At 45.5% G+C, this 13,326-nt stretch overlaps 1 protein-coding gene across 1 annotated transcript in view; it reads left to right on the top strand.

Annotated features, from left to right (window-relative positions):
• DNAH2 (dynein axonemal heavy chain 2) overlaps positions 1–13,326 on the top strand; it is a 1,666,550-nt gene that overhangs the window by 126,158 nt on the left and 1,527,066 nt on the right. The gene's annotated exons all lie outside the window — the stretch shown is intronic.

Raw genomic sequence — 13,326 nt, forward strand, 5'->3', positions numbered from 1 at the left:
CCTGTCTTTTGAAACGAATGTCACTGTGAGGTATGGGCAGAGTGGAGGAGCAAAAATATGGTCTGGAATCAGGGATATTTATCACAAACATTTGCTAATAGTATTAGGAAAAGTGGTGTAAAGAAATCAGCTCAATCTGGTCAACACAGAGAGTGCTTTGTAGCTGGGTAGAAATGTTTTGCAATGCGATGAAAAATTCAGGACCTCTATTAGAATTATGTCTTTCAAGTGTGGGGAGCTGTTGATCACTTCTTACTCTAACACTTGAAAACTTTTCTGGCTTTTTCAGAGTAGAGAAAGACAACTGGGTTGACTTTAATATCTTTATGCAGGTGCTAAGTCTCAGGGGAACTTAATTGCCTGGCATGAATCCTGTGGAAGGGTCAGTCACTGCTGGTCACGCAGCGGTTTCAGGAGATGTCTACTGCTAGTGAGCGTGCATTGCCCTAATGTGAGGGTGACTGAGCTATACTAAACAGATATTAGCTATGTCTGAACTGAGTGAGGGAGCTCAACCAGCCAAAAACTCTACTGCACTCTGGACGATGTGGCCTACTTTGTTGACCCACAGGGCTGCCTCCTGGTGCTCCCCTTGGCTATGACATTTTAAAACCTACATTTCATTTCAGTGAGAAAACCTGTAGTGTGTGTCCGATGAGCCACGGTGAGAACCAGTGCTTGAGAACACCACTGTGCCTTTAAATTCTGTCTAAATTATCATTGTGTGGAGGTGGGGTGAATGTAAATGGAAACATCTCTGCCTGTCGATCACAGTAGTCCATGTCAAGATGAATTTACCAGTAAGAGAAAGCCCATTTTGTGGAAGAGAAGATGAAGAGAAACCTGTATACAAAAAATGAAGATGAGGCATAAATCTCGGAAGTTGAAAAGCATGGTTTTGACAGCCTTGCTTAACCCCTGACTAATCATGCATAAAGGGTATAAGACTTAAGGATAACATATTACAAAACTCTACTTCCAATTTGAGTCCCCCGGGAGTATCGCCCTGGGCTTCTGATGTACATCAGATATCTGATTGCCTCTCAAGAAGAAAACAGAATAGGTTAGGAACATGTTTAAGGCGAACCTGCCACTGAATATAAAATACAAAAATGGGATTTCTTTTGGAGTGAGGTGTCAGCCTTAACTACAGAGACGCATCATTCCATATCGAATCCCATCATTTACTCCAAATAGTTATGACCTCCTTCACCAATTTGCACCAACTTTGAGGAAATGGTGTTTCATTTTTAACTTTCAGGGTGCAAAACTTGATACAGCTTGATCAGTGGGATCAAAATTAGAAGAGAAGTACAAGCACATGACTCTTTCACATTTAACACAGAAAAGTTTTCAGATAACTTACGTTTGCAGTCAACTCCAAAACTGCTTAATGAAAGTCCGCCAAGTTCTACAGGTTCTCACTTCCGTTCAGTGTCTTATGTTGTTTAGTGAAAATAGCAGTATGTTTGGTTTTCCAAAACAATGTCACTTTGTGCCCTATATGTCTCTGGTGAATGTGAGAATTATGCCTGCAAAGGCAAGTTTAAAGAACAAGGGGCAACCTAGTAGTCCTGGGACCTGGGTAATACAATAATAAAAGAAAACAATGGTTCCTTAAGGGGGAAGTGTAAACCTCAACATCCTTATCAGCCACTAATGACGTATATATATTGTATAGTACATGCACACCTTTATAATCAATATTTTCACTTTAGCTGCGCCCTTGTGTCGTTGGGAGCACTAATTTATCTTTAAAAGCCTTTAAGTGAAAAAGCTTTAGGCTTTTCCTTTTGACTATAAATTAACTGAATAAAATAGTTCTTCCTTGCATAAAGACCAATCATTGAATGGTTGTTGATCATTACTGAGGAAGTCGAGGTATAGACTTCCCTATTAAGGGGCCGTTGTTTTCTTTTATTATTGCAAGGGCTTTGCCTCCAACATTGGAGTTATAGCCAGTAAATGTATACGGGAGGTATGACAGTTGGGCTCACGAGGTTGAGCCTCTTTGCCTATCCCTAAATTTGTTATTGAATTAAGTTAGATGTTCTCAAACATTTGTTTGTTTGATTTATGCATTAAAAATAACTTGCAAACTATATGTGCGGCCAGAGACATAGATTTCTGCCTGCCAGGGTGAGGACTTTCCCCACATCAGTTTGATGCTTATGAGCATTGAAATGCCTCTGAATGTAGACCTCATCCTAACTTGGGACGTGTGTGTGTTGGTGGTATGTGTGAGAGTTAGAACTGCTATGGGGTGAGCTTTGTCTGTGCCGGGTTTCTGCACTGTTTTCAGTGTGGTGTTTGTTGCTGTTTGGCTGGCAATCTCCTATTCTGGGTACACGGGCAATCATCGCTATTTGTTTGTGAATAATTTCTCAGTGAGCACAAAGATTTATACATGACTTGGACTCTTGGATACTGTTATTTTCATTAAATTAGACAAAACCAACAAATCTGAATCTGAAGCATAGTTTGGCACCTTTCAGTTAAACTCATCGCATTACTTGGCTTTTTACATTGTAATCTAATAATAGTGCCCAGAATTCCTTACACATATTCCTAAATCTAGTACACCTTCCTTCTCCTCTCTGATCTCACCTCACAGTGAAATTCATTTCAAAAGGCATGTTGGTGGTCCATGGTCAGGATCTTCCTCACATAGTGGAATGGGCTAGTTCAGACTACTTAGGTTCCGAGAGGGCTAGCGTTGAATTGTACCATGTGTATCCTTTATATTGGAACAGCATTTCCTCTTTTATTTTAAGTTACTTAAGCATTTAAAGCACTGTTTCTCAGCCAAATGTGCTTCTGTTTATACCATTTTGGCTAATAGCATGAAACTTAGTAAATCTTGCTGTTTTGTGCCTGTTGTATTGATTAGGCTGAGAAACCTGAAAAATGATCTTTAAATTTGTGTTCCGAGATCATTCACATGTGCTAGGATATTCAAACTGTCATTAATTTAGAGGGAATACCCCTGGTGAACTAGGATTACAAGTTAGTTAGTTTTTCATTCAGTATAAATGTCAAACATCTTTAAAAAGGTATGAACGTTCCTGCTAAAGCAAAAGATAATGGAGATTTAAGTTGATGGGGTATTAGTAATGTTTATAACACAAAACATACAAAGAAATTCACATGTTCAGGTACTACCTTAGCCATATTTCTGAACTTCAACGTTGCTTCAGAAAGGCTTATATGTGAATGAAATGCAAAGCTAATATGTTGGTTTGTGTGGAAGAGTTTGTATACATGTGTGATTAAGTGTAGTGACATTGAATTGAAATGTACAATTGTGGTTTAGTGTTGTGTGGGAATATATTGGTATTTCATAAATACGTCTGACGTTGAGGACATAAGCGATCAGGCTTTTAAAATGGTCATGATATGTTATCCAGTATTGGATCTTTCATAAATTCACATGCTTGAATCATCCCCGTTGTCGAAGTGGGAGTCCCACAGTACATAAAAAAGCAATAATTAACAAATAAAAAATATTTTTCTATAGGCTATAATGGTAACACAATTCACTCATATAGCATATCTAAGTCCTTTTGTGAAAGGACCCAAACCTGGCTGCTGGCCAATCAGGCCCCAGCACCCTCTAGAACACTCTCCAGAGAAGCTCTTTCCCTCAGATTTTCTACCGCATGTCGTGTGAAGGAAGTCTCCCTGAGCTCTGCTCAGTTTTCTGCTTCTTCAGAAGTATTTTTCTCTCAAGGAAACTCCAAGGATGTCAGATTCTTCTAGAAAAGGCCTTTTCCGCCCTTGCCAGACCTGTGGCAAGAAAAGGCTCCATGTGGATGATCCACATAAAGACTGCTTATACTGCCTATACCCACAACACCAGGTGAAGGACTGCAAGATTTTCCCGTACTTTTTCCACAAAGACCCTCAGAGACCATGAGGGTAGACTTCTGACATGGTTACAGGCAAAATCCTGTACTTCAGGCGAGGAGAGTGGATCAGAAAGGCCACACATAAGGTCCAAATCTGAGGACCTGGGCCAGGTGAAAAAAAAAAAGAAAGCAGCAGAAATTACATCATAGATAAGGTGCAAAAGGCTTATAGGGATCAATTTCTTCTGAGCCATCCTCTCCTCATCAAAAGAAGGAGTTGTCCCACCGTTCTCCTTCCTCTGAGCCTCCTACCTCTAGAAAAGTCTCCATCAAAATTAAGTCGATGACGACACCACCGTCGACGACCGTGACGATGACGACGGTGTTCACATCTACCGTCTTCACCACCTAGTCGACGAGACCATCGTCGGCGACGACTACCTTGACGTCGGTGGTAAAGGCTCCTATTTCTTCTATTAAACCTCCGTCGACGAGGATTCCAGAAAAAAGTGCGTCGCTGACAACGTCGACGCCTTCGTCGACGAGACCATCCTCGTTGATGACATCATCTACAAAAGCCCCGTCGACTGCAACACCACCGACGAGAGCTTCGACGGCTCTATCACCGTCGACAAGGACACCGTCGACGAGACCACCATTGATGAGACCACTGTCGTCAACACCATCGTCGACGAGACTATCATTGATGGAAGGATCATCGGTTATAACAGTGCCGTCGACAGGCCCATCGTCGTTGACACCATCGACCATACCAATGGTGCCTTTGAGCCAAATAGAGGCCATTCCTACCGCTTCTGGGTCTTCTGATCTTCGAGCCATGGTTAAGATCACATCTTTGCCCAGATCGGCGATCTATCCTACAGACACTTCACCAAGTAGGGTGTCAACCTTATTACCTACTCATTTGCTGGACTGGGAGGAATCGGATGAGGGTCCATTTGGAGATGCACACAGCCCATCCCAGTTGCATGTCAAATACCAGGAAGAGGATGAGGATGATGAGTATGATCAATATCAACCTTATTACTCTCATCAGGAGCGCTATTATCAACCGCCTCAACCAAGAGATTCTGTCCAGATGCCTGCCTCCTTGATCCAGGACTTACAGTCAGTGTTGCAGGATTATAGGAGGAGGTTCCCAGTTACAGCAGAAGATCAACCACCACCGCCAACGTCTCCTGTTACACCAAGGAGCGTTACCTCCACCTCCAGCTACTCCTAGGATGACTCCTCATTCTGTGTTAGCTACTTCCCCTGGAGATGAAGTTTCGACATCAGGGGAAGAGGAGGAAGAAGGGGAGATATCAACGCCACAGCATCCTACTGAGGAATGGGATGACTACTTAGCCACCACTCCTTCTCCAACGCCTCCTCGCCCTTCAGATTCTCCACTGGAGGATATAGGTGGTTTTCACAATTTAATGAATAAGCCTGCTGCACGCTTCCACCTACCAACATCTGCCTCGCAATCTGAAGGCTTCCTCCATGATTTTAAAGAAGGAGCAAGGAAGTCGGTAAGGGCCATTCCTATTATTAACTTTATACGGAGCGAGGGTGTAAGGAAATGGCTCCCTGTTGCAGTTACCCCCCCACTTTTTGCCTGATACTGATGTTGACTTGAATGAGAAGTGTGCTGGGACCCTGCTAACCAGGCCCCAGCACCAGTGATCTTCTCCCAAAAATGTACCATTGTTCCCACAATTGGCACACCCCTGGCACACAGATAAGTCCCTTGTAAAAGGTACCAGTGGTACCAAGGGCCCTGTGACCAGGGAAGGTCCCTAAGGGCTGCAGCATATATTGTGCCACCCTAAGGGACCCCTCACCTAACACATGCACACTGCCATTGCAGATTGTGTGTGTTGGTGGGGAGAAAAAGGAAAAGTCGACATGGCATCCCCCTCAGGATGCCATGCACACAAAATGCTGCCTGTGGCATAGGTAAGTCACTCCTCCAGCAGGCCTTACAGCCCTAAGACAGGGTGCACTATACCACAGGTGAGGGCATAGCTACATGAGCAATATGCCCCTACAGTGTCTGAGTCCATTATTAGACTTTGTAAGTACAGTGTGGCCATATTAAGTATATGGTCCGGGAGTTTGCCAAAAACGAACTCCACAGCTCCATAATGGCTACACTGAATACTGGGAAGTTTGGTATCAAACTTCTCAGACTAATAAACCCACACTGATGCCAGTTTTGGATTTATTAAAAAAATGCACACAGAGGGCATCTTAGAGCTGCCTTCTGTATTTTACCCAATCCTTCAGTGCAGGACTGACTGGTCTGTGCCAGTCTGCTGCTGAGAGATGAGTTTCTGACCCCCTGGGGTAAGAGCCTTTGTGCTCTCTGAGGCCAGAAACAAAACCTGCACTGGGTGGTGATGCTTAACACCTCCCCCCTGCAGGAACTGTAACACCTAGCAGTGAGCCTCAAAGGTTCAAGCTTCGTGTTACAATGCCCCAGGGCACTCCAGCTAGTGGAGATGCCCACCCCCTAGACACAGCCCCCACTTTTGGCGGCAAGTCCAGGGGAGATAATGAGAAAAACAAGGAGGAGTCACCCACCAGTCAGGACAGCCCCTAAGATGTCCTGAGCTGAGGTGACCCCTGCCTTTAGAAATCCTCCATCTTGGTTTTGGAGGATTCCCCCAATAGGATTAGGAATGTGCCCCCCTCCCCACAGGGAGGAGGCACAAAGAGGGTGTAGCCACCCTCAAGGACAGTAGCCATTGGCTACTGCCCTCCCAGACCTAAACACACCCCTAAATTTAGTATTTAGGGGCACCCAAGAACCCAGGAAATCAGATTCCTGAAACCTTAACAAGAAGAAGAACTGCTGACCTGAAGCCCTGAAGTGAAGACTGAGACGACAACTGCTTTGGCCCCAGCCCTACCGGCCTGTCTCCCAACTTCGAAGAAAACTGCAACAGCAACGCATCCAACAGGGACCAAGAAACTCCCTTGAACAGCTGCCCTGTTCAACAACCTGCAACTTTCTTGCAACAAAGAAACAACTTTAAAGACTTCACGTTTCCCGCCGGAAGCGTGAGACTTTCCACTCTGCACCGGATGCCCCCTGCTCAACCTGTGGAAAACCAACACTACAGGGAGGACTCCCCGGCGACTGCGAGCCAGTGAGTAGCCAGAGACGACCCCCCTGAGCCCCCACAGCGACGCCTGCAGAGGAAATCCAGAGGCTACCCCCTGATCGCGACTGCCTGTAACAAGGGACCCGACGCCTGGAACCCACACTGCACCCGCAGCGCACAGGACCTGAAGGAACCGAACTCCAGTGCTGGAGCGACCCCCAGGCGACCCTCTGCCTAGCCCAGGTGGTGGCTACACCGAGGAGCTCCCCCTGTGCCTGCATCGCTAAAGTGACCCCTGAGTCCCTCCATTACCTCCTATCTAAAACCCAACGCCTGTTTGCACACTGCACCCGGCTGCCCCTGTGCCGCTGAGGGTGTACTTTCTGTGCCTGCTTGTGTCCCCCCTGGTGCCCTACAAAACCCCCTTGGTCTGCCCCCCGAGGACACAGGTACTTACCTGCTGGCTATCTGGAACCAGGGCACCCCTGTTCTCCATTGAAGCCTATGTGTTTTGGGCACCTCTTTGACCTCTGCACCTGACCGGCCCTGAGCTGCTGGTGTGGTAACTTTGGGGTTGCCTTGAACCCCCAACGGTGGGCTACTTTGGACCCAACTTTGAACCCTGTAAGTGTTGTACTCACCTGTGAACTTAACATTTACTTACCTCCCCCAGGAACTGTTGATTTGTGCAGTGTCCGCTTTTAAAATAGCTTATTGCCATTTTTACAAAGACTGTACATGATACTGTGATTATTAAAAGTTCCTAGAGTACCTAAGTGAAATACCTTTCATTTGAAGTATTACTTGTAAATCTTGAACCTGTGGTTCTTAAAATAAACTAAGAAAATATATTTTTCTATATAAAAACCTATTGGCCTGGAGTAAGTCTTTGAGTGTGTGTTCCTCATTTATTGCCTGTGTGTGTACAACAAATGATTAACACTACCCTCTGATAAGCCTACTGCTCGACCACACTACCACAAAATAGAGCATTAGAATGATCTACTTTTGCCACTATCTTACCTCTAAGGGGAACCCTTGGACTCTGTGCACACTATTTCTTACTTTGAAATAGTATATACAGAGCCAACTTCCTACAGAGGGTATCAAGATCATGCGCAACTCGGCAACAGTTTCACCAGTGCCACAAAAGCTTGACAAGAAATACAAGGCAAGTCAGGTCTCTCCCGCATGTCTAACTGGTCACCCAAAGCCGGACTCTGTCATCTCTCAAGCGGCACAAAAGCGTTCTAGGAACCCGTCTGCGCCTATCTCTACTCCTCCAGATAGAGAAGGAAGGAGATTAGATAACGTAGGCAAAAGGTTCTCGTCCATGTCAGCAATTACTGTTCGGGAAGCAAATTCCTTAGCGATCTTGGGTCGTTACGAACGACTAATATGGTCTGATATGCAGGCTTTTATGGACCTCATCCCGGAAAGCAAACAAGCAGAGGCACGGAAGATCCTCCAAGAAGGTGAGTGCACGTCTGAAGAGATAATTGACTGCGCTGTAGATATAGCCTCCACTGGGTTTTGTCAGCTGGCCGGTGCTGCGGTATTACGCCGACAGGGTTGGCTCAAGGCCACATCTTTTGGACCGGAAGTGCAGTCCAGAATTCTTGACATGCCTTACGACGGAGAATCTCTCTTCGGCAAGCATGTAGATGACGCGTGGCAGGCCATCAAGGCTGACACTAAGGGCCTGATTCTAACTTTGGAGGACGGGGTTAAACCGTCCCAAAAGTGGCGGATATACCACCTACCGTATTACAAGTCCATTATATCCTATGGAACTCGTAATACGGTAGGTGGTATATCCGCCACTTTTGGGACGGTTTAACACCGTCCTCCAAAGTTAGAATCAGGCCCTAAGTCCCTAGGTACCTTCCAGTACCGGAAACAGCCCTTTCGGGGTGCAAGAGGAAGGGGATTCACCTCATTTTGAGGTTCCTTTCACAGGCAATATCAGCAGCGCCAATATAGACCATCCTATCAGCAGCAGTATAGACATCCATCCACTGCCTCATACGCCAGACAGGGAGGAAAGAGAAGACAGGGTTCCCAAAACCGGGATCAACCCAGAAAACAATGATCATCACCAGGCACCGGCTATTTTTCCCCAATATTTACAGATTCAACAAGTGGGAGCGAACATCTCCAATTATATCCAGGAGTAGAAAAACATAACATCAGACAAATGGGTGCTGGATATAGTGACACGAGGTCATACTTTGGAATTCATACAAAAACCACCACACCATCCACCAGGAACATCCAAACCGTTCCATCTTCGCCTGCTTCAGCAGGAAGTGTTCCTGATGCTTGCCAAGGAAGCGATAGAAGAGGTCCCGGTTCAGCAAAAAGGTCTTGGGTTCTATTCCTGGTTCTTTTTGATAAAGAAGTAGTCAGGAGAATGGAGACTGATACTAGATCTCAGGAAGCTTTCGGATGATCACGCTGTCGGATATCCTACACCTTCTCAATCCTGGAGATTTTATGACAACAACAATGGATCTCCAGGATGCTTATTTCCACATACCAATATATCAAAAACATCACAAGTATCTCCGCTTTACTGTGGCCAGTGCCCATTATCAATTCAAAGTTCTCCCATTCGGTCTGAAGTCAGCTCCACAAATTTTCACGAAATGTCTTGCCCCAGTCGCAGGTTTTCTGCGCAACAGGGGTTTTCATGTGTTTCTATACCTGGACGACTGGCCCATAAAAGCCCCTTCTTCACTTCTAGCGTCCAGGGCTACAAACGCTTGCCTGAAATTATTTCCCAGTTTGGGGCTAACAGTAAACCTACAGAAGTCAGTCATCCTTCACTCACGCAGGAGAGTCTTCTTGGGTGCAGAACTAGACACCATCAAAAACAAGGCATACCTCACCCCGGCACGGCAGCAGAAGCTAACCAACTTGGCCGTCAGTATTTCCAGAAAAAAGTTTGTTTCAGTACGACTGTTCAAGTCACTTCTAGGCATGATTTCCTCAGCCATCAACTAGTTCGTCTAGCAAGATTGAGAATGAGCCCTTTACAAGAGGAGTTACAGCTTCAATGGACCCAGTCGCAAGGATCCTTCGACGACTTAATAAGTGTTACACCAAGAATTCGGCAAGCTTTGCGATGGTGGTCTCAGACCAACCATCTCTCCCAAGGGCTTACTTTTCTAGCTCCAATAGCAGATTTTATCACCACGACATACGCTTCCTTGGAAGGCTGGGGAGGCCATTTACAAGACATTCGCATTCAGGGAAGATGGTCGGATGCTCAGAAAGGAATGCACATAAATCTGTTGGAATTTAAAGGCGATCCACCTCCAGCTCAAGGCTTTATTTCCACGCATTGCAGGGTCATCAGTGTTGGTCCGGACGGACAACACAACAAGTATGGTTTATATCAACAAGCAGGGAGGAACTGGATCCCTCTTCCTCTCAAGGGAAGCTCAATCTCTTTGGGATTGGCTCACACTGCACGATATTCGCCTCAGGGTGGAGCACCTGCCAGGTGTCAACAACGTCCTAGCGGATTCTCTCAGCAGGACGGACGACAACTGCCAAGAGTGGGAACTCAACCAGAAGGTACTCGACGATATCTTCCAACGCTGGGGACAACCGATCCTAGACTTGTTTGCCACCAACCAGAACGCCAAATGCCAATTCTACGCCAGTCGATACCCACTCCCGGGGTGGTGGGGAAATGCTCTTTCGATGAGATGGTCCGGGATCTTTGCCTACGCTTTTCCCCCCATTACGTTGATCCTCAGGCTCCTCAGGAAGATGAAGTCGGAGTGCTGCAGGATCATTCTCATAGCGCCCAGATGGCCCAAGCAGTATTGGTACACGGAGCTTCTACTCCGGTCCGTGGCCAATCCCATGTGCCTTCCCTGCAACCACGACCTTCTCACGAAGAATCTGGGTCAGATTCTTCATCCCGATCCAACATCTCTTCAATTGCACGCTTGGCTCCTGAGTTCCGAGAGTTCCAGGGTATGAACATTGATCAGGAATGCAGACGTATTTTATCTAGGGCACGGGCGGACAGTACAAATAAGACGTACAAGCTCAAATGGAAGAGATTTTGTGTTTGGTGCTCTCAAAACAAGTTCCATCCTTTACAGATTAAGCCGGAACAAATTCTCTCGTACCTTCTCACCCTCTCAAAGGCCGGTCTATGCCATGCATCGGTTAAGATTCATTTGGCAGCTATAGCCTCCTATAGACGCTCTGCTGATATGCCCTCACTCGGCTCATCCAGGATTATTAAACAGTTCATGAAAGGCCTCTTCCGCACTTTCCCTCCCGTGCATCCACCTCCGCCAGAGTGCCATTTGAATGTAGTCCTGTCCCAGCTAATTAAAGCTCCGTTCGAACCTATTCTCAGAGCTGAACTCCAGTACATCACATGGAAAGTGGCAACTCTGCTTGCTCTAACTTCCACCAGGAGAGTCAGCGATATACAGGCTTTTACTACTAAGGAACCTTTTCTGGTTTTCTCGGAAGACTTTGTTCTGCTCAGGACCAACCCCAGGTACATTCCTAAAGTGCCATCATCATTTCACCTGAATGAGCCCGTGGTACTACGAACTTTTTTCCCAAATCCATCTACAGTCGCAGAAAAGGCTCTGCATTCTTTGGACATCAAGAGATGCCTCAAATTTTACCTCCAGAGTACCAAACAAATAAGGAAATCAGATCAGCTGTTGGGATCTTATGCTCATGGACGAAAAGGAGCAGGAGTCACTGAGGCCATCATAGCCCGGTGGATTGCTTCTACAATTCAGTTTTGCCACACCAAAGCAGGAAAACCGTTGACTAAGCGCCCGAGAGCGCACTCCACGAGAGAGCAGCCTCCACATCGGCTGCTCTGTTTCAGGGCATTGTTCTGGATAAAATATGTCAGGCTGCGAGATGGAAGACTACGCACTCCTTTATGCAGCACTACTGTTTAGAGTCGTCGCAGAGAACTGACTCTCTAGTTGGACAAGCTGTCTTACGTCATCTCTTTCACTAAGGTGAGACCTTTCCTTTATTATGTACAAACTATTCTATATGCAATAGTCTATAATAGCTATGCAATATAGTTTGAGATACTGTTATATGTGTATATATATATATATATATATATATATGTTTTAGGCTCATATTACAAGATTTATGAGCTGGTTATTTGCTAATATGTTTTAGAGGATTTCTATGCTCCCACCCTCCATCCACTGCTGGCTATTCAGATTCAAGCATGTGAATTTATGAAAGATCCAATACTGGATAAGAAAACAAGTTACTCACCTGTAACTACAGTTCTCTTCCAGGGGATCCTCATCAAAGTCATAAACATTGAATATTCCCGCCCCCGTGCGGGGACCCCGGAGCATATATAAAATACACACGTATAAGTATGAAATATACCAGAAAAATATAGTATTTTTTAGTAGACAATTTTCATACCAAATTCATGCATACATGTGTATAACAGCAATGCAGACTATATTGATAAACAAGCTAAAACACTTTATTTCTATGGAGTTTTTTTTTTTTTTTCAAAAAACACTCTCTTATAAAATTACAAGAAAAAACTTTCCAAAGCCCCATACCTGGGCCCAGGAAAAGAAGCACTAGCAACATCTGTGAAAAAAGAGAAAAATGACACTGAAAACAATAGAACATTATTAGCTAATAGGCTGCATGCAGGTCAATACAGCAGAACCACAAAATTTGGCACCGTGCCTTTAAGACCCTGAGCACCTCCAGTATCCCACCATGCCTCAGGGGTGAAGGAGAGGTGACAGTTGGTTCACAGTTAGGTCAGTTCTTTTTTCCGGCTTCTTCTGAGAGGATCCTGGAGCATTGAGCTCTCAATTTTTCTGGTTTTTTTTTCACAGAAAAATATTCAAAAACAGTGTTTTTCTACCTTCACTCGACGTTTTTCACCTTTGTCTGAGTGAGGGGATTTTTTCCTGAGTGGAAAATGCCTTCTCTTTTTGTGAAGTGCCCTTCCTGTGGGAAGAAGAAGGCCCAGTCTGATCCACACTCTCTCTGTATTGTGTGTTTGCCTCAGAGCCACTGCCCTGACACATGCAGACACTGCAAGAACATGTCAAAGAGGACTCTGAAAGACAGAGAGAAAATCAGGCTTCATGGTCTTCATGAGAGGCAGAAAACTTTGTCCTCTTCACTTCCCAGGCAGTCAACAAGCCATTCTCAGGAGAGACAGCTAGATCGACATCAGCTGGTAAGAAGGTGCCTGTCTGTTCCCCGTCGACGTCATCACTGCCACCGTCGTATCGTCACAGATCGCCGTCAACGGCGACCCGACCGACGTCGATGGATACGACGTCGAAGGTACATAGCATTCATAAGGGCAG

The sequence above is a fragment of the Pleurodeles waltl genome, chromosome 12, assembly GCF_031143425.1.
Source record: "Pleurodeles waltl isolate 20211129_DDA chromosome 12, aPleWal1.hap1.20221129, whole genome shotgun sequence".
Classification (NCBI taxonomy): domain Eukaryota; kingdom Metazoa; phylum Chordata; class Amphibia; order Caudata; family Salamandridae; genus Pleurodeles; species Pleurodeles waltl.